This window comes from Lissotriton helveticus, chromosome 10 (genome assembly GCF_964261635.1).
Source record: "Lissotriton helveticus chromosome 10, aLisHel1.1, whole genome shotgun sequence".
In the NCBI taxonomy this organism is placed as follows: Eukaryota; Metazoa; Chordata; class Amphibia; order Caudata; family Salamandridae; genus Lissotriton; species Lissotriton helveticus.
The window spans coordinates 685592834-685613649 of NC_136071.1; the positions used below are offsets into that span (position 1 = coordinate 685592834).

The 20816-nt window shown below is 47.6% G+C and overlaps 1 protein-coding gene across 15 annotated transcripts in view; it reads right to left on the reverse strand.

Moving 5' to 3' along the window:
• Window positions 1–20816, reverse strand: part of KMT2C (lysine methyltransferase 2C) — a 1799940-nt gene that overhangs the window by 867128 nt on the left and 911996 nt on the right. The gene's annotated exons all lie outside the window — the stretch shown is intronic.

The following is a 20816-nucleotide window of genomic DNA, read 5'->3' on the forward strand; positions in this document are numbered from 1 at the left end:
CCAGACCATTTGTCTTTCAGAGCTGCTGGGGCCACTGGCTCCAGCACCCACACCTTCTGTCCTGGCTGGTACACAGTCAGTACAGCCTTTTGGTCATGCCAAGCTTTTTGAAGTTCCTGGCTGGCCTCAAGGTTTTTAGATGCCTTCTCCATATACTCAGCCATCCTGGAGCGGAGACCAAGTACATAGTCCACTATGTTGGTTGCAGGCTTTTTGAGAGGTCTCTCCCATCCTTCCTTCACCAAACACAGGGGTCCTCTTACAGGATGCCCATACAGAAGCTCAAAAGGGCTGTAGCCAACCCCCTTCTGTGGGACCTCTCTGTAAGCAAACAAGAGGCAGGGGATCAGGACATCCCATCTTCTCCTAAGAGGTTCAGGTAGTCCATGAATCATCCCTTTCAGGGTCCTGTTGAATCTCTCAACAAGCCCATTGCATTGTGGATGATAGGGTGTGGTGAACTTGTAGTTCACACCACACTCTTTCCACATGGCAGTCAGATATCCTGACATGAAGTTTGTACCTCTGTCAGAAACGACCTCCTTAGGGAACCCCACTCTGGAGAACACTCCAACTAGGGCTCTTGCCACTACAGGGGCTGTAGTGGTCCTAAGGGGAATAGCCTCAGGATACCTGGTGGCATGGTCCACCACCACCAGTATAAACTTGTGTCCTGATGCTGTCTGGGGTTCCATTGGACCAACAATGTCAATCCCCACTCTTTCAAAGGGAACCCCCACCACAGGTAGTGGTATGAGGGGGGCCTTTGTTGTGCCACCTGACTTACCACTGGCTTGGCAAGTGACACATGAGCGACAAAACTCCTTGGTATTCTCATTCATATGGGGCCAGTGAAAGTGTGAGACAAGCCTGTCCCAAGTCTTTGTCTGACCTAAATGACCTGCAAGGGGAATCTCATGGGCCAAGATGAGAAGGAAACCTCTCAGAGACAAGGGGATGACCAGCCTCCTGGTTGCACCAGGCTTGGGGTCTCTTGACTCAGAGTACAGGAGTCCATCTTCCCAGTATACCCTGTGGGCACCTGTGGCATTCCCTGCAGCCTCAGCAGCAGCCTGCTGTCTGAGGGGTTCAAGGGAAGGGCAGCTCAACTGTTCCTTCCCCAGGTCTGCTCTGGAGGGTCCCCCTGAGCCCAGAAACTCAACTTGATCAAGTTCAAGCTCTTTAGGCTCAGTTTCCCTCAGCTCTTCTAGATCAGCCTCCTCAGAGACTTGATCCTCAACCTGGGGCAAGGGGGAAGGCAAAGCCTTACCCTTACTGCTCTTCTTCTTGGAAGGTGTCTGGTCCATAATTTCAGGATCCAGCACCTGTTCAGTGGGGCATCTTCTGGCCTGTGACCTAGTCACAGCAAGCACATGTGCTGGCAAGCCTAACATCTCCATGTGAGTCCTCTGCTCCACTTCTGACCATTGTGATGACTCCAAATCATTGCCCAACAAACAATCAACTGGGAGGTCTGAACTGACTACAACTTTCTTTTGCCCCTTCACTCCACCCCAGGAGAAAGCTACAATTGCCACACTATGACTAGTAGTGACATTGCTGGCATTGGTCACCAGGAAATCAGTACCTGGCATGATCTGTCCAGGGTCCACAAAGTTAGGTGTCACCATGGTGACACTGGCACAAGTGTCCCTATAGGCCTGAGCCATCTTGCCATTAATCAAAGGTGTCTGCCTGTATTTGCCCAAAGTATTGGGACTTATTTCAGGGGACATATCCATATCCCCTGTACAGACAAGGACAGCCTGAGTGAGTGTGCCAACTAAGTTGTCAGACCCCTCAGTACCCAAGGTTAACCCAACTAATGCCTTGGGAGTGACACTACCACTACTGACTGTACTAGGGGGTGCAGTTGCTTTAGGAGCTGTAGTGGCAGGAGTTTGTCCTCCTCCTCTTTTGGTGCACTCACTAAACCAGTGAGATTTACTTTTGCAGTACTGGCACCACCTTTTTGACTGGCCTTCTTGAGTCTTCTTCTTCTGGGAAGCCTGACCCCCACCCTCTTTGGTTTGTTGGGGACCTGGTGAAGACTTCTGGTCATTTTGCTCATTCTTAACATTACCCTTCTGGTCTGCTTTCTTCTGACCACCCTGGTTCTGGTTCTGGTTCTGCTTGATCCTTGTCCTGACCCATTTGTCTGCCTTCTTTCCCAATTCTTGGGGAGAGGTCAGATCTGAATCAACAAGGTGCTGGTGCAGCAACTGGTTCTGACAATTGTTCAAAATTTGTTCTCTCATCATTAGATTATACAATCCTGTGTAATCTGTAACCTTGCTACCCAGCAACCAGCCCTCCAAAGCCTTAGTGGCACAATCCACAAAATCAGACCAGTCCTGAGACTGAGTTTTCTGGGTGTCTCTGAACAGCAACCTGTACTGCTCAGTGGTTAAACCAAACCCATCAACCAGTGTATTCTTCAGGACCTGGTAATTGTTAGCATCCTCCACTCTTGTAGTGAGGAGCTTATCTCTACCTTTACCATCAAAGGAGAGCCACAGTATAGCTGCCCACTGACTCTGGGGAATGTTCTGCACAGTGCAGGCCCTCTCCAGAGCAGCCATCCATTTCTGGATGTCATCCCCTTGCTTAAAGGGGGGCACTATTTTAGTCAGGTGTTTAGTATCTAAACCCTTCTCTCTATCTCTTGGGAGATTGCTGCCACCAGTGGGAGCTAGCCCACTCATCTGCTGCTCTCTTGCCAGGGCAAGCTTCTCTTTGGCCAGGGCAATGTCTTCCCTTTCAATCCTCAGTTCAGCTTGTCTCATCCTAGCCTCATGCTCCTTTCTCTGAGGGGAAGTAAATCTCCTCTGTGGAGGATTCCTTCTCCCCTGAGAAGAGGCATTAGAGTGCAGAGATCTATTGGAGTCCCTAGAAAGAGATCTATCTCTCCTAACTCCAAGGTTAGGCCCACTTCGGGTTAGTACTGGGGGGCCCCCAGATCCTAGCCCAAGTAAGTCTAAGTTGGTCCTAGTTAGCCTTCTGACTACCTCAAGACCCTTGTCTACCTCATCCCCAGAGAGTACCTCCTGATCCTCCTCCTCAACTGCTGAATCAGTGTTGTGGAGATCTGGATCCCCAGAGGTTCCCTCTAAGGCTGGCATGTTCTCATGTAACTGAGAAAGCTTTCTGGCATCATATGTCTCTAAGAGACCTATCAGAAAGGAAGTGGTGGGGTTAGACCCCTGCTTCAGTTTTCTGGAGACACAGATCTGTCTCATCTCATGAAAGCTGAGAGCTGCATATCTTGAAGTGACCTGTGGAGGGTCAACACTGACCAGGGGAGTCTCAGTAGAGTCCTCCTGAGTCGACATGCTTTTCTAGTGAGGTGTAAGTGGTGCACTTACCTACACTATATGTTTGCCTACTGATCCCTTGCTAGAGTTGTAGTTTAGGGTGTGCTAGGCCCTAGGAGCTACAACAGCTGGTTCAGTAGAACTCAGAGTATTCTAAGCTAAGTTATATGTACCTTTAGTACTTATGTGATCTTTCACAAGATATTCTTAGGATATGTGTGGTAAAACAACAGCAAGCTCAAATCCCAACCGCTGCTCACCAATGTGAGAAGTTGGCCTGATGTGCAGTGCTCACTATTCTAGTGATCACTATATATCAGTCCAAACAACCCTTATTGATGATTGGTTGTAAGTCAACCTTATAGACCAGCTATCCTAGTAGCATGGATACGAGCAGTCTAAGGCTAAGACTCTAGAGGGCGTGTTAAGCCAGCTGTTTTACCATCACATTACCCCTTGAACACCCAGTGAAAGGACACCACACAAGTTGTTATGAAAATAAACAGTGTATTTATTTATAACAAGACTACCCTGGCTCTTTATGAGACAGGGAGCTAAGCACACAACAAAACTCTTACGAAAATACTTAAGTTAGCACGTTATACACAAATGCCCGAGGGGCACGAAAAACCATATACGCTAAAAGTGGAATGCGAATTACTAGCAGGTAAGTAACAGTTCTAATAGGCTTTGGAATCGCTAGGACTGGACTAGGGAATCGTTAGATTACTACTAGGAGGCCTAGGGGACTCGGGTGCAGAGTGTGCACTCTCACGCGGGATGCGGGACAAAGTCTATGGAAGCTAGAATTCACAAAGTTAGTGTTCACGGGCGAACCCGACCTGGTGGGAAGAAAACGACAGTGGATCCTGACCCTTGGATAGTGAGGCTATGCTGGGACACCGGAGTGCCGAAGTTACCTAGCCCAGGGGCTGCAGCTGCATAGGTCTGAAAAGACGTCGGGGATCTCGTTGCCGGACCAGGAGCCTGGAAGGAAGAAGTTGCTGGCAGGCGACCAGTGAAGGAAAGTTCGATGGATCCAAGCCTGGATCAAGGAAGAAGAAAACCTGAAAGCAGAGGGGACCAAGTTCTTGAATCACTAGCCAGTGATTAAGTGGGCACCAGGATGGCACCGGGCGAAGTCACCGCAGTCAGGTGAGTGGGCACTGCTGGGCTCTGCAGTCTCTCGGACCAGGAGGCGTTGTCGGCGACCAGGATGGAGGTGCGAGCTGTCCCACGAAGGATGAAGTCGTTGGCGTCGAAGTTACCCAGGATTGGGCAACAAGCCTTGGCTAATTCAAGCCCACGCGGTGGACTCAAAATGGCGTCTTGAGTGGACCAGGAGGGTCCGGGGTGCTCCTCTTCTGGAAGGGAGCCAGGGCCAGTCTGGAGCAACCAGACCAGCAGCAGAAATGTCGTCGGGCGTCGTTAGGAAGGCCACAAGCCAACGGGCTAGTAGCCAAACAACGCGGTGAGCAGCGGAAAGCAGAAGGGCCCCACGCAGATCGTGGAGATGCTGGGGGGCTGCACTTCGGAGCTGGAGCTGCTCAGAGTCGGGGCTTCTCGGACCCCAAAGCACTCACCAGTAGATTACTCGGCGGGCTGGCTGGAAAGAAGTCGTGCAGTCTTGCAGATGGCCGGTCCCTTGAGGTCTCGTCGCACCCACGGTTCTCAGCTGGGCTGTAGAGGTGGGTAGAGGTCAGAGGTGCCAGGGAAGCCGGTTCTCGTCGAGCTGGGCAGTCGGATTCCGGAGGAAGGACTTACAGCAGACCGCAGTGTTCTTGGATGGTGCCTGCGGATGCAGGGTGACTACTCCTTAGTCACAAGGGAGAAATCTTAGGAAGAAGTCTTGAGTTCCTTTCGCAGAAAGTAGTTTCAGGATTCAAAGATGATCTGATTTGGAAGGGGGCCAGTCTCTACCTTTATCCTGTAAAAAGGGGCTGGCACGCGACTAAGTCCTGCCCTATGGGTGGGACTAGGAGGGGGGTGGTTACACCCACTTCCTTGGCGGGCTTTTCCCCAGCACAGGGTCTGGAGTGACCCTGGAACTGGTTCCAGCCAGCCTATGCACAGTGAGCACCGGGGTGCCACGTGCAGTCACCTTCCTCTAAAGCCCTGCCTACTTACAATACACAAAACCCTGTCTGGGACGGTGCTGGCACCGCCCCTGGCAGGAAACCCTTTGTCCTTATCTCCTGCTCTGGGAGGACTCCCAGCAGCAGGAGGGCAGACTTGTGTCTCGGTGGCAGCATCCATTTTGTGGATGCTAAGGCTCTGTCTGACTTTTAACCGGGTTATAGGTTACAGGCATGTCGTGTCCCTCTAGAAGGGTGGAATGCTAACCCCGTCGCCAGAATTGGCGAGGGGTTAGTATTCCAATTCGTATGACACCTTACTCGACATGTTTTGATAAAGCGATACCAGAGTTGGCACATAACCGCGAGGATTATAATGCACTTAAGAGTATATGGTATGCGATATCATGGAAACGGCTAAGGGATGGATCCCGAAAGCCGCAGACAGGCTCAGCTCATGCCAGAGCACCATCTCACACGATTCCAAGCACTCTGCCTTCAGGATGGTTAAGGCCTGCTATAGGAGTGACTGATAGGAGATCTGTGTGTCCATTTTTAGGGTTAGATATAGGTATACTATATCTAAAGCAAAGGGTGAGTACACCACCTTGCCCCAGCTGTCGTGCAGCCAGTTGTGTCAGTTTTAGTTAGTCAATCCAGGGGTGGCATAATACATGCTTCAGCCCCTGGGAGACTTCTGGGTGCACCTCAGCCCTGGGTACAGGGACTTGGAGAGGGCCCAGTGCCAATTCAGTACCTGGGTACAATTTGGATAGAGAGAACAGCTAGGCTGTGGGTCTGATTAGCAGGCCCACAGCCAGGGAAAGTCGTAAACCAGTGCAGCAAAAAGCAAAAATCTGGGTGATCATAGGATTGCAGACCCTACTCTCCTACAGCATGGCATAAGATGGAGGGTGACCACAACTTGCTCAGACAAATGAAAGTGTACTGCCTACATTACTGTGGCTGGAGGGTGGTGATCCCAGCACTGAAGTGAGGAGGGTAGAGATAGGGCTACATTTAGAAATTGGATGGAGACTTTGATAGCACCGGTAGATGGTAGGGGTGAGGGGCTGAAGTTGCGTTGGTCTCTGATTAATACTTTAGGACGCTGAAGAAATAACATTCTGGCCCAAACTCACTGCAAGGGGGATCCCAAAGCAACTACTGGAGACAATAACAGCCCTATCCACAGGCACCTGGGCACAGGTCAAGCTAACTCAATCTCATGCTACTACAAACATCTACACGAACAAGGGATTGAAGAAGGGATTTATTATTGCTCCCATACTACATATTTACATCACAAATTCACTAACTGTCAATGGTGCAAAACCCAAAGTCCTAATCTTTGGACAACGAGCTAAAAAACTCCAGCTGACATGGAACATGGGGCCCTTAAGCATCACCACGACAAGTAAATAAAATTAGGTCACGGTCTGGCTGTATCTGCCTCATGCAAAGCTTTTCTACAAGCACGGGACAAGAGAGAAAAAGGCGGCTAAAACCACATTTGCCCTAGCAAAACTTCATCATAAGCTACAGAGACCAATAGCAGTCGGGATACATACAGTAATCCAGACCAAATTTCTTCTCAATATAAGCTATGAGCACCTTGCTCATCCTGAAAAGCTTACAAACATTTTGAAACACTGCCACATCACAGCCAATACAAAAATATTTGGGCATCCAAAAACGCAAAAACAAGGCTGTCATAGACCACACGTCCTTGGACAGACAGCTCGGCTTAATGGTGGTGTGGCCCTCACGGAAAGGATCTGTTCCTCTTTTCACAGCCCGATGATCCACCGGACTGGACTGTGTCCCGGAGCCCCGTACCTGGGCTACAGCCTGCTTTTTCCCGATGCAGCTCCTTTAAGTGGGAACTCTCGCCAGAGGACTCCACCCCCGGACCCTTCATCACTAACTATGAACCAATGACTGTAGAAAGAGGTCCCAATTCAGAACGTGAAAGGATGAAACCCGGAAGACGCTGTGAGGAGGATGACACCAACCAAGCACTTACCAAGGACCAGACGGAGACGCCAGACGAGGGAACTCCGCTCCTGGTCTTGACGGTGAGGCACAAAGCACCTTAGAAACCAGGAGAGCCAGGAGGCCCACGATTCCAAGCTTCGCCCCGCCACGCTCCTGGAGGACCGTGGCTCACACAGGTACGTGAGCGCCTCTCAGGGTGGGTCGGGAGGAGGGAGAAAGTCGGCATTAGCGGGCAATCACTTACGACCCATGTCTACACGACCACCCTCCCTCTCACCACCTCACGTCCTTAGTCCCAGGATCGAAGCACTTGGTGAAACTTCACTCCCTTCCCCGAAGGTGATAGGTTCGGACAATCTCGCTCACCATATACTGCTCTTCTCTTTCTCCGACGACAATCGAATCCCCGAGGCAGGAAGAAGGAAGAGATCCAAACGCGGACCCCGAGATAAATTATACTAAAAGCAGATGAGGGGCATTATCCACATTTATCTCTGGCATTTGTTACACGCCGTGTATATAAAGAAATAAAAAACATGCAAATTAGTGCTGGTGTGGAACTCGATCCTTACAAAACCTCACAAGTGGTGGAGAATGCCAGCAACCTGTCCGTTAGTAAAGGAATAATGGATGCCCTGATACAAAACCTCGTGAAAGGGAAGAAAAACCCAGATTGGGCCTTAGAGCGCCAGATGACCTCGGCCCAAGCGGACCGGGGCTTATTAAAAAATCATATGGCCGTGTTGGGGAGGGGGGGGGGCTGTTCGGGGGGGAGGGGCGCTAGAGGGCGCACTGCGGGATGGCTGCCGCCGGTCAGGAACATCAATCGGCTAAAATAACAGTTTTGAGTTTTGCGGATGCCAAATGGTCAGATATTGACAGAAGTGGACATCGGAAGAGGAGGCAATTAAACTGTGCGGACCTCCACATTGCAGTGATGCGAAGGAGGTGGTAAAATCGTCCCCGGGAACGGTTGGCCTGAAAAGTGCAGGGCTGTGTAAATGGTGGAAGCCCGAACATTGATCAGTGGTTGACCACGGGGAGCAGTACTACGGCGACGGAAATGGCGGACAACTAACAGAGGTGCTGCAGCCATCCACCAGACGCCATACTATGCTTAGAGGGACTGACATGCAGTAAGTCGGCAGTGATAATAGTAGGAGCGAGCGCCGAGGAGGCAGCGCGGCAGGCCTCTGTAAGATGGTGGCGCCCAGACCCGTAACAGAACCGGACTAAATGTAATCAGGCGAGCAAGGAAGCGTGAAGTTGGAGATTGCGGAGCGCATTCGGCAAAGAATACAGACTGTTAAAATTAAACAGCACACTGTGAAGGTGCGTGATGCGCTCATGTGAGATTTGGGTGGCAACATTGCGAGCTCTGGAGAGTGGGCGTGACAGCCCAGCATAAAATGGCGGCGCCCTGCACTGGGATTCTTTTTCAAAATTTGCAGTTACTGGAGATAAGGAGCGCGGGTTGAGGCGGGACTGTGCGCCTCCACTCTGAGCGAAGGCGAGCGACGGTTGATCTGGTTGTGTAGCAGCACGCTGGCAATGTTATGAACCATACATACTCAGGCACAAAATGGCGGTCGTCCGGAACACGCAGTGACAGCTGCGGGCTACAGCTACGGTGGATACCCTGCCAACATTACAATTAGCGACCATAGCACTCTCCCTACACAACTGTATGGCCGGTCTGTCTGCTGGACAGGTGAGGGGCCAGCCTTGCATCTCATGTGCAGAGGCAAGAGGAGGTGATATAGTAGGCCATGTGCCGCCTGCAGGACCCAGGGTTCGGAACTCTGCCGTACTGAAGCGACACTGCACTGAAGCTGCCAGTTTCAAGGTACAGGCTGTGGGTCCTGCTGTAGTTATGCGGTGAACTGCTGTGGAGTGACGCTGGCGGGCTGAGGCTTAGATTCTGGGAATACCTTATGGCATATACCTATGGGCTGCCCATCACTGTAGAGGAGGTAACAGAGATCATTAAGTCACTACCTAATGGTAAGGCCTCAGGCCCAGATGGGTTTACGTGTGAATTTTATAAAGCCTTTGTGGACCTAATAGCCCCGCACTTGGTGGCCATATATGGAGATGCATTTGATAAGATGATACTTTAAGGGAAGCCGTGCTCATTGCCCTTCTTAAGCCGGCTAAAAGCCCTGAATGTTGCGATTCCTACCGACCATTATCGTTACTCAACGTAGACTGAAAAATCTTGGCTAAATTGTTAGCAGCGAGACTACAGCCCCTCATGACCAACCTGATCCTACCGGATCAGTCGGGATTCATCCCAACAAGGTCAACAGCGAATAACACAAGAACGCTATTTGCTTTATCCCATTACTTAATCCCTAGCACCAGAGCAGCGGCAGTTATGTTAGATGCTGCCAAAGCATTTGACTCTATAGAATGGCCGTATCTCATAACAGTGCTGCAGAGAATGGGTTTCCCCCCCTATGTTTTTGCAATGGGTACAACTTTTATATACGAAACCAACAGCGCGTGTCCGAGTCAATAACTACATCTCTGACAACATAACCATAGAAAGGGGGACTAGACAGGGATGTCCGCTGTCTCCATTGTTATTCGCAAAAGCGCTTGAGCCGTTGGCTTGTAAAATTCGACAAGGACATCACTACTCGGCTCTTCAATTCCCCCAACGGCCATTACATATCTCCTTATACGCGGATGATATGATAATCTATGTGCGGGACCCCAAACAATATTTGGCCTCTTTATTGTGTGAATATATTAAATTTGGGAGACAATCAGGTCTCCAGATTAACTGGGCAAAATCCTTGATTATTCCTCTTACCGATACCACACAGCCTCACGGAATTTCCTTTAGAGTGTCAATCGGATACTGTGAAATACCTTGGCGTTTGGTACTACCGTGATCCCGAGGTTGTCATTCGCACTAATTATAGTAGGGTGATGAGTACGTTGGAAGACAAAGTTAGCCACTGAATTCAACTGCCCCTATCGTTAGCGGATAGATTAGCTATAGTTAAAATGGTTATCCTACCAAAGTTACTCTATCTTTTTACCAATATACCTATCCCACCTCCAACAGAGGTCTTTCGTAGAATATCATCATTAGTGAACAGACTAATCTGGGCAGGTAAGCAGGCCCGCATAGAACTATGAGCTTTAACATTACCCTACTCTAAGGGAGGTTTTAAAGTACCTGACTTCTTGCTTTATTATTTATGTGCGCAGACGCAATATGCGCACTGTTGATACCACCAGATCCCCTACTTAACACACGTGGCTATAGAGGAAGGGAACGCCTTGCCTGTCCCACTGATGGCGGTGATTACTCATCACAGGCCGCCATTACATACTAAAGATATTAACACTATTGATGCGGCATGGGCAAGATGGGTAGCCTAGCATGTAAGTTAACATTGTATTCTCCTGCCCTTCCGCTGAAATATCATCCGGAGTTATCTGTTAGGCGAGAAGAGGTGGGCATGGGACTGTAACAGAAGGTGGGCATAGACACTATGGGAGACCTCTATTACAATGGGACATTTCAAATGCCAAATGACCTTACTTATGTCAGCAATCACACCCTATTGTTTCGTTTTACATACCATAGGCTTCAAGGGGTGACTAAGAAGTTATACCCCACCTACCCAGCGGAACCGCCACAATTAAAGGCGTTGCAAATGATAACAACAACTCCCAGTAACAAACATTTGGTGTCTCGACTATACAATACCATGCAAGAGGACATTGCAGACACGACACAGAGCGCTTGAAGATGGAATGAAGTAGTAGATGATTTGCTCACTGAGGAAAAGTGGTCGATAGCATGCTCCCTTACGGAAATGCTGACGCCCAATGGGAATTTGAGAATACTGCATTTCAAATACTAGCACCAAACCTATTATACTCCAGCTAGACTCCATAGGTATGGTTTACGTTCTGATGCGAAATGTAAACGCTGTGGGACTGAACCAGCAGACTTTATGCATCTCGCATGGCTTTGTCCAGCAGTACGGGAATTTTGGGGAAAAGTCACGCAGATACTGGGCAAAATGGTAGGTACTGATATTGCCTGCTCCAGTCGTACATGTTTATTAGGACTGCTCCGAAACATCCAGGCTGTTAAGCGTAAATTTTGTATGATTGCTTTACTTATTGCTAAGCGTAGAAATTCATTGTGTTGGGATAGTAGGGATACCCCTAAAGTTAAACAATGGCTTCAAGACATAGCGTATTGTCAGGACATGTTGAAGACCTACGAAGAAGAATTGCCTACTGGATCAAGACCGAGGAACTATTGGAAATATTTGAGTGTATACCTACGCACGAACCAGGATGATTAACTATATATGATAAATTGTCTCCCTATATATTTATGTGGTAAAGTATATATGAGATGTTATTGCACGATTACTGTATCTGGGTGAAGGATGCTGTAGTACAGTGGTCTGTATGTTGTTCATGTTTGGACATGCTATGTCTTTGAAAATGTCAAACAAATAAAAAAAAAATATTTTAAAAAAAATCTTTGGCCGCACAAATGGAAGGGCTACATAAAATTGCAGAGGACCTGGTCCAGGTAACCTCCAGACTGCGGGACGCCAAAAGCAGCCCTCAGGGGCGACCGGGCATATCCCTACAGAAATATATCGCCGGGGAGGCTCTGGACGCTTTCCTCCTCAACTTTGAACGGGCAGTCAAAGCCTGCGGTTGGCCCATCGAGAAGTACCTTTTCTTTTTGGCAACTCTTCTTACTGTGAGGCACAGGCTGCCTACAAGGTAGCAAACTTTACGGGTAATACCCCTTATGTGGATATCAAGACCATCATCCTGGAGCATTTGTGAAAGGACACCGAAGCAGACAGTGTGCGCTTCCGGAAAGAAAAAGGAGCCCCAGGGGAAAACCCCAAGACGCTTTTCTTTCGCCTCAAAGCCGCCGCTGACAAGTGGCTAAAACCCTCGGAAAGCAGTAAGGAAGATATAATGAACCGTAACTTCTTAGAGCAATACTCAGAGGCTCTTCCATAGAACACTCAAAGGTGGCTACGCCAACCCCCACACCTCACCACTCAACAGGCGGTCGAGATGGCCATCACATTCTCTAATGCCCAACATTGTACTCCTCTTTGGAAACCAGAGAAACTAGTATGTCCCAATCAAGGGAAATATGATAAGAAGACCACCAACAGATCCACGACGAACCACTGAGGATCCGACCCTACAAGCCTGAAGCCCCTATGCATTGGGGTCCCCTGTGTTTTGAATGCGGTGACTGGGGCCACATCGCCCGTCCATGCCCCCACAAAAAGACCACCGAAGAGCCAATAGATGTCGCCTATATTCAGAGGTCGATAGTTTACACAGCAGAACTGAGGAGTGCCTTTCATGCAAGTGTTCAGGTGAACAGACGACGGGTCATGGCTTTGATGGGCTCGGGCTGTTGACCGTCCGTGATCCAAGGAGATCTGGTCGCGGCTAACCAGATCCTACCAGACGCCTTGGTGCACATATGGTGTATGTACATGGCGAAATCAAGCCTTATCTTGTAGCGAAAGTATTCCTTACCCCTGTCCATGGGTCCCCCTCAATCATCAGGGTGGGGGGTATTGGTTGATCTCCCCGAAGAACTGATAATAGGGACTGTAAACCCAGATTTTTTAGAGAAGTTCCTAACCACTGTACACACCCAGAGGAGAAAAAAAAAAAAAAAGGGGGATGTCCCTGGGAAAACGCCTCATCCGGCCCTTATCACTCCAGAGCCTTGGCTCCTAGACAGGAACTTCCTGTATGACCAGACCAACAACCCTACCCTACAAAACGCCTGGCAGGATGCCCAAGCCAATGTCAATAGTCCTCCCACGACCTACCCACATTTTTTTGTTAAAAACGGGTTGTTGTACCGGAATGGTACAAGAGACGATTCACCCAAGTTGTTAGTGCCCATAGCCTTTAGGGATCAGATACTCTTCTTCGTTCACTCTCATCTTACTGCTGGTCACACAGGAGCAGAAAAAAAAACCCAGAGTATATTAAGACATTTCTACTGGCCTGGGATGCATGGTGCCATGAAGAAACACTGTCAGGAGTGTGAAACCTGTCAAAAAAGAAACCTATATTGACCTCCCATGGTACCCCTACAGTCTCTCCCGGTTATTGGTACCCCTTTCAAACAGGTAGGAATGGATCTAATCGGTCCTTTACCAAAAACAAGAAAAGGACATCAATACGCCCTGGTAATCGGAGACTACTCCCCTCGGTATCCCGAGGTCTTTCCTTTAAGAGCTCCTACAAAATATCTTTGACAAACTCATTGAGCTCTTCTCCAGAGTAGGCTTTCCTCAGGAGATACTGACAGACCAGGGTACACCTTTTGTCTCTCGACTCATGAAAGGTTTGCCGGACCCTGAACCTCAGCCACATCAAAACATATGTTTACCATCCGCAAACAGACGGGCTTGTAGAAAGATATAATGGCACTTTTAAGCTGACCTTGAGGAATATGCTTAAGAACAAAGGGAAAGACCGGGATCAACTCCTTACCCTAGCCTTGTTCGTCATACGTAGCCAAGTCCAGAGCAGCCTCAGGTGTTCCTCCTTCGAGATGTTGTATGGGAGACAGCCGAGGTCACTTCTGGAAAGGACGAGGGAAGCGTGGGAAAAGGAAGTGGTATAGGAGACCAGTTTTTTTTTGGGATTATATCCAAAATCTCAAATCCTGAATAGACAAACTACTGGAACTTGCATATTCCAATTTGGAAAAAATATAAAGAAAGACAGAGGTATTACTACGACAAGGAAAAAAAATGTAGACAGTTAAGCATCAATGATTGGGTCTTGGTGTTGCTACCCATATCCTCAAGTACACTTAAGGCGGAGTGGATGAGCCCCTACAAAATAGTGGGTACCGTTGGGAAAACCACATACAAGGTTGAAGTGAAACTCTCCCGAATAGAAACCTACCATATCAACCTACTAAAGAAAGCCCATCTCGCATTATCAACCCCTGTAGAGCCCACCTGTACTCTTAACCAGCTAGTGATAACTAACTCCCTGTCCCTCATCCAAGAACGGTCACTGGCTACAATGTTGGGCCCTTTCTCCTCTCTATTTTCGGACGTCCCTGGGAAAACCTCCATAGTAGAACACGCTATTTATACGGTCCCGGGAAAGGTCATAAAACAACGACCTTACTGTATACCAGGAGACAGGCTGTCAGAGATGAGGTTAAGAGTATGACAGAGATGGGAGTTATCCGTCCTTCCAGGAGTGGTCGTCCCCAATCGTCCTGGTACCCAAACCAGACGGCTCTATCAGATTCTGCATTGACTTTAGGGCCATTAACGCCATCTCCAAGTTCAATTCGTACCCTCTACCGAGGATCGACAAATTGATAGAAAAACTAGGAGACGCACAGTACATTACAAAGCTAGACCTTATTAAAGGATACTGGAAGGTCCCCCTTAAAGAGACAGACCAAGAGAAGAGTGCCTTTGTTACGCCTGATGGTTTATACGAGTTTACCGTCCTCCCGATTGGCCTTCACGGAGCACCAGCCACTTTTCAGAGGTTAATTAATACAATGCTCCTCGACTTTCAGAGCTTTTCATCGGCCTATCTGGACGACATAGTAATATTCAGTCCTACCTGGGAAGACCATTTAGTACACTGTTAGATCTTCCAGGCCCTACAACAAGCAGGTCTCCAAATAAACTCCAAAAAGTCCAGGGTTGGGTTCCACAAGTTCAGATACCTGGGCTGTGTGTTGACGAATGGGATGATGGAGCCACAGGAAGAAAAAGTGAAGGCCAGCATGGAGACACCTTTTCCCTCTTTAAAGCGGGAAGTTAGAGCCTTTTTGAGCTAATTGGGGTATTACAGAAGGTTTATACCCCAATAATACGAAATCGCAGCCCCTCTCACAGATCTTATACAGAAAGAGGTCAGACCAAAGGATCTATTACATCCCCCTGAGTCAGTTACAGCCGCATTTCACCACCTAAAGAGAGCTATTACCACCAGTCATGTCTTAGCCTCTCCCAATTTTACTAAGCCTTTCATCTTCTATACCGATGCCTCTGACTGTGGGCTGGGAGCTGTGTTGTCACAGCTCTCCCCTTAGGGTGTTGAACATCCGATTCTTTTTATAAGTAGGAAGTTGTTTCCCCGCGAAAGGCATTATCCTACAATTGAAACAGAATGTCTCGCTGTTAAATGGGCTATTGACAAACCTCATTATTATCTGGAGGGAAGCCACTTCACCCTATACATGGATCACGCTCCTCTCCAGTGGATGAGCAGAAACAAGGGACATGATTCCCACATCCTTCGATGGCTCCTGTCCTTGCAGCCCTTTTCTTTTGAGGTGAGGCACCGAAAGGGGGTCGACAATGAGGGTGCAGACTTTTTGACTCGGGTATTCCCTCTCCCCGATCGGGAGAATCCTAGGGGAGTGGTGTGTCATGGACCACAAGTCCCCGGGCTGGGACAGACAGCACGGCTGAATGGTGGTGTGGCCCTCACGGAAAGGATCCTATCCTCTTTTCACAGCCTGATAATCCACCGGACTTGACTGTGTTCCAAAGTCCCGTACCTAGGCTACAGCCAGCTTTTTCCCGACGCAGCTCCTTTAAGTGGGAACTCTCGCCAGAGGACTCCACCCCCTGACCCTTTATCACGAACGAAGAACCAATGAATGTAGAGAGAGGTCCCAATTCAGGAAGTGAAAGGAAGGAACCCCGAAGACGCTGAGCAAGCACTTACAGAGGAAGAGACGGAGACGCCAGACGAGGGAACTCCGCTCCTGGTCTTGATGGCGAGGCACCGAGGACCAGAGAAACCGGGAGAGCCAGGAGGCCAACGAGTCTATTCCCCCCCCCCCCCGACACGCTCCTGGAGGAGCGAGGCTCGGACAGGTACATGAGCGGCTCTCAGGATGGGCCGGGAGGAGGGATAAAGTCAGGATTAGCGGGCAATCACTCACGACCCCTGTCTACCCAACCACCCTCACAACCTCACGTCCCTAGTCTCAGGTTCGAAGCACATGGTGAACCTTCACTTCCTTCCCCGAGGTGATAGGTTTGGAAAATCTCGCTCACCATATACTGCTCTTCTCTTTCTCCAAGGACAACCGAATCCCCGAGGCAGGAAGAAGGAAGAGATCGAAACGCAGACCCTGAGACAAAGAATACTAAAAAAAGTGGATACGGTGCATTATCCAAATTGCACTCTGGCATTTGTTACACACAGTGTATATAAAGAAATAAAAGGCACGCAAATCAGTGCTGGTGTGGAACTCGATCCTTACAAAACCTCCCAAAGCGAACCTTTATTCAACTAGAATTTGGGCTGGGTAGAATTTGGGCTGGTGAACTTGGACATTTAATGCAAAAAAGACATAATAGAATAGAGTAGAGTATAACTATCAAGTAACTAGGGCTGATGCTGGATCAATGAAAAATGATGCACACAGTCTCTGGGCACTGCTACAACGCTAAACTTTATGACAGAAAACCTAAAATGGCAAGCTCTGACTCAGCTACATCTAAAGAGCATATTAAAGAAGCAAGGAAAGCATCTGTCAAAGAAAAAGACTTGTCCATGTTCAGGCCCATTCCAGGTGCCTTGGGACTCCACAACTTGCACGTGGACATGGCATGCCAGTCATATTTGAAAGGCGCATTTGGGCCTTTAGGAACATTCTATATAGCAGACTCCTGACCCTACCAATCTGCGAATTTGGAGAGCACTGGAAATTACACTTGTCAGTTTAGCAGCAGTGCAGACTGTGTACCCACGCCCCGGAATCAGTGATTCACCGATTGAATTGCAGCTCAGCACGGTTGCTTCAAAGACTCCTCCTTCTAAGGACAATATTTTTGCAGCAAGGCATTTGACCTTATTAGGAGACTGTCTACTAAGTTTACACGTGTGTAGTCCCTATGGACTTGGCAAGAATCTCGACATTTTTTGCAATAATAAGAGAAACTGAGGGACCATAGCACATAATCCTCTCTGGAAGGCTACATTTTACACACATTATCAAACAGATACAGTAACCGGGATAAAAGGTTCTAAATTTAGAACCTTCATGTTTTTATGTATATGTCTTCAATTGTTCATGTTGCATTGGATCTGTGACGTTAGGAGAAGGATGATTTTAAGATTGCACTTTCTATGATTCCTTATTCCACACACTGAAAATTCTTCTGAGCGCCTCATATTATAGTAGCTTATTCTCATAATGGTTTTAATGAGCTGTACATGACAGCTTTTTATCTACACTTGTTATGATGACATTGTGAAGATATACCTTAATCATATAATAAACTTTAAATTGAAGTGAACATTGTCCCCTGCTTAGTTTTTTTTCATAGAGCTGTATTGCCATGCCAAAATAAGAGTCTACAAATGTTTGAGGCGGGAGGACAACATTTTAGGGAACATCTTTATATCTTTACATCACAATTTAAAAGGGTATTAAGGTCTGTAGAAGCCACATGCTATAGCGGTTTCGAGTTTTAGAATTAGGAAAAGTATGCACTCCATCATTTGATATGTGATGCAGCATTATAGAAATAGCAAAACCCCTCCATCAAAAGGGAAACCAATACATTAAAGCAGTCTTGATAAAAAGAAGCTTTGAAGCCATCTAATCCGGAGTTTGTTTGCCAAGACAGATATAGACAAGTGGACTTCCTGCTAAGATATAGGATTTTACAATGCAGGCACTACATTCAGCTGCGGGAATTTAACAACCCTGAGGGATCATAGGGATCTCCATGATGCAAATATAAGCAGCAATTAACCCCTTCGCTGCGGGGGTTATTCCCCCGCTGCGCTGGGGGGCTCGCACAGCGCCCCCATGCTCATGACGAGCTGAGCTCGTCATGAGCTACGGCGCTCCGGTGCTCATGAAGAGATCAGCTCGTCACAGGTGCATTACCTCCCGTGGAACGCTCAGCACAGGAGGGGAATTCTTCCCGCACCTGAGCGTTCCACGGCTCATGACGAGCTCAGCTCGTCATGAGCACCGGAGCGCCATGGCTCATGACGAGCTCAGCTCGTCATGAGCCTCGAAGAGGTTAATAAAGATATCCCAAGACAGTTGTAGGGAAATAACCATTTCATCTTTGATTGACTGGATGTAGTTGCGGTTATCAGCTGTACTTATTTTATAGGCCAACAATCTATCCGCCTTCCCACAATGTTTTTTTTTTTTTAAATAAAACTGTTTCGTATCCAGGAACCTGTAAACTGCATCTTTTGTTAAAAAGGCCTCAAGCTCCACCCCTCGGCTTGCATAGGTTGTGGGATAATCCCTACAACACGTTTCTGTATTTTGAGATTCAAGAGTGGAGATTTATTTCGCCAGCTCTAGCTTTCTATTCCTTTTCAATTTAAGAAACATGGGTTAGTAGATCCCCCTCTCAAGTCAGCTTTTGCTTGTTCCCAAATTGTGCTGCGCACCACCATCCCATTAACAATATTTTCTGCTATGTTTGTCAGGGCTTCTCTGATGTTGCTTGTTAAGACTGGGCCACGAAATGCAAACTCATTCAATTTCCACTAGGTTCTGTCGGAAGGGCAGAAATAAGACCACTAAAGATAATTGATACTGGTGCATCATTTGCGAGAGAACTCTATGCCTGTTGAAAGGATGAACTGTCACATAGGGATTGATCCATGTCTGCTTAATTTTTTTAGCAGATTTACATCGGGACCTTGTAGCAGCTGTTAGGCTTACTCAGGACTGTAAATGCACTAAACACTTTAAATCAGGTAGAGGCGTTCACCAGGGGAGTATACTGGCGCCATTACTTTTTACCCTTTCCATCAACGCCCTAGATAAAACCCTGGATCAGGCCAGACTGGACATCCCGCGTGTAGGAAATAGGACCATCCCGGTCCTCCTTTACGCGGATGATGCAGTGTTATTATCCCAAACTCCCGCAGGCCTTCAGAGACTCTTGTACGCATTTGGGATTTATATGAAATCCCTGGATTTGGTGGTAAACATGTAAAAATCACATGTCATGACAATGGGTCAAAGAAATAGAAAATGTAAAACTTTCTCATGCAATGGAGCTGAGGTGGCCAGAGTGACTGCCTTTACATATTTGGGGATTTTATTTGACGACAGCTGTTCCTGGGTCCCCCAATTTAAAGCTAAAAAGAATGCAGTAGTTAGATCGTCATCAGCTCTACTGGGCTTCTCAAAGCGATTGGGAGCCAGGCCTTTTGAAGCAATTCTTGCAATCTACAGATCTAAATGCCTGTCTATTGCTACATATGGCTCTGCCATTTGGGGCTATAAATAATTGGCAGGGGTACAGCTGGCCGGAAATAAATTTTTACGTACCCTTTTGTCCATGCCCCAATCAACTCTAACTTATGCTATTCACCGGGAATTGGGGTTGGGTTATGTGACTGATTTGTTGAGATTGGCACCCTTGGTCTGTTGGATGAAAACTTGGCTCAACCCAGAGATAACTTTGAACCATCAGATCTTAAGGGACTGTGTTGCCTTAGATCAAGCCAGCATCATACCATGGTTGTCGTATGTTAAGGGTATGTTCCTTGAACTAGGGTGTCCTGATATTTATAAATGCCCCAGAAGGGATTAAAAAAGTTGATGTAAAATGGGTGAAATCACAATTCTTGAATATACTGAGGTTAGAACGGGAGGAACAGGAGATCCAAAAACCTTTGGTTAGGGCTCATTACCTAATAAATTCCTCGCCATCACTAGAGCCCTATTTGAGAATCGTGACAAAGCTTTTCCATCGCTGGCTCTTGATTAGGTTCCGCTTCAACTTAATTCACTTTTCCCTGGGTAACCTCCCTGGATGGTTTAAATCAGATGATATAGCCCCGTGTCACTGCGACAATTTTTCACCTCAGGACACTATGCACTTTATTATGTTTTGTGATTTTTACAATGACATTCGGAGGAGGTTTCTAACCCCTCTGCTGAGGGGAAAGGGTTTCTTATGGGTCAGACCAGCTTTAATGTATCTTCAATTGTTAGATGACACCTGGAATACATTTAACATTGCTAGTTTCCTTGTTGCTGCTGTCCCCCTTAGGAAAAAAGATTTCCTATGACAAATGTTATATGAATTCTTCAGATTCCATTTTATTGCAATTGTTTTTACTTGATACTTTTTAAGCCTTGATGAATTACAAATTCTGTGTAGGAATTTGATACTTTTTATGTCGCCCATTTGTACTGAAAGATAATATTTTTGCTTTCTGTGTTTTGTATTTTTAGGATTTTAATTATTCGAATAAAGTAGTTTGACTGACTGAGTAGAAAAGAGGAGGCACCATAAGGAACAGTGCAACACTGCAGTGTCCAAAGGCAGGGACAGAAGAAGAACAGAGCAGAGCCCTGACCAACCATCCTGCTAGTACATAGACAACCACCCCTCCCGTT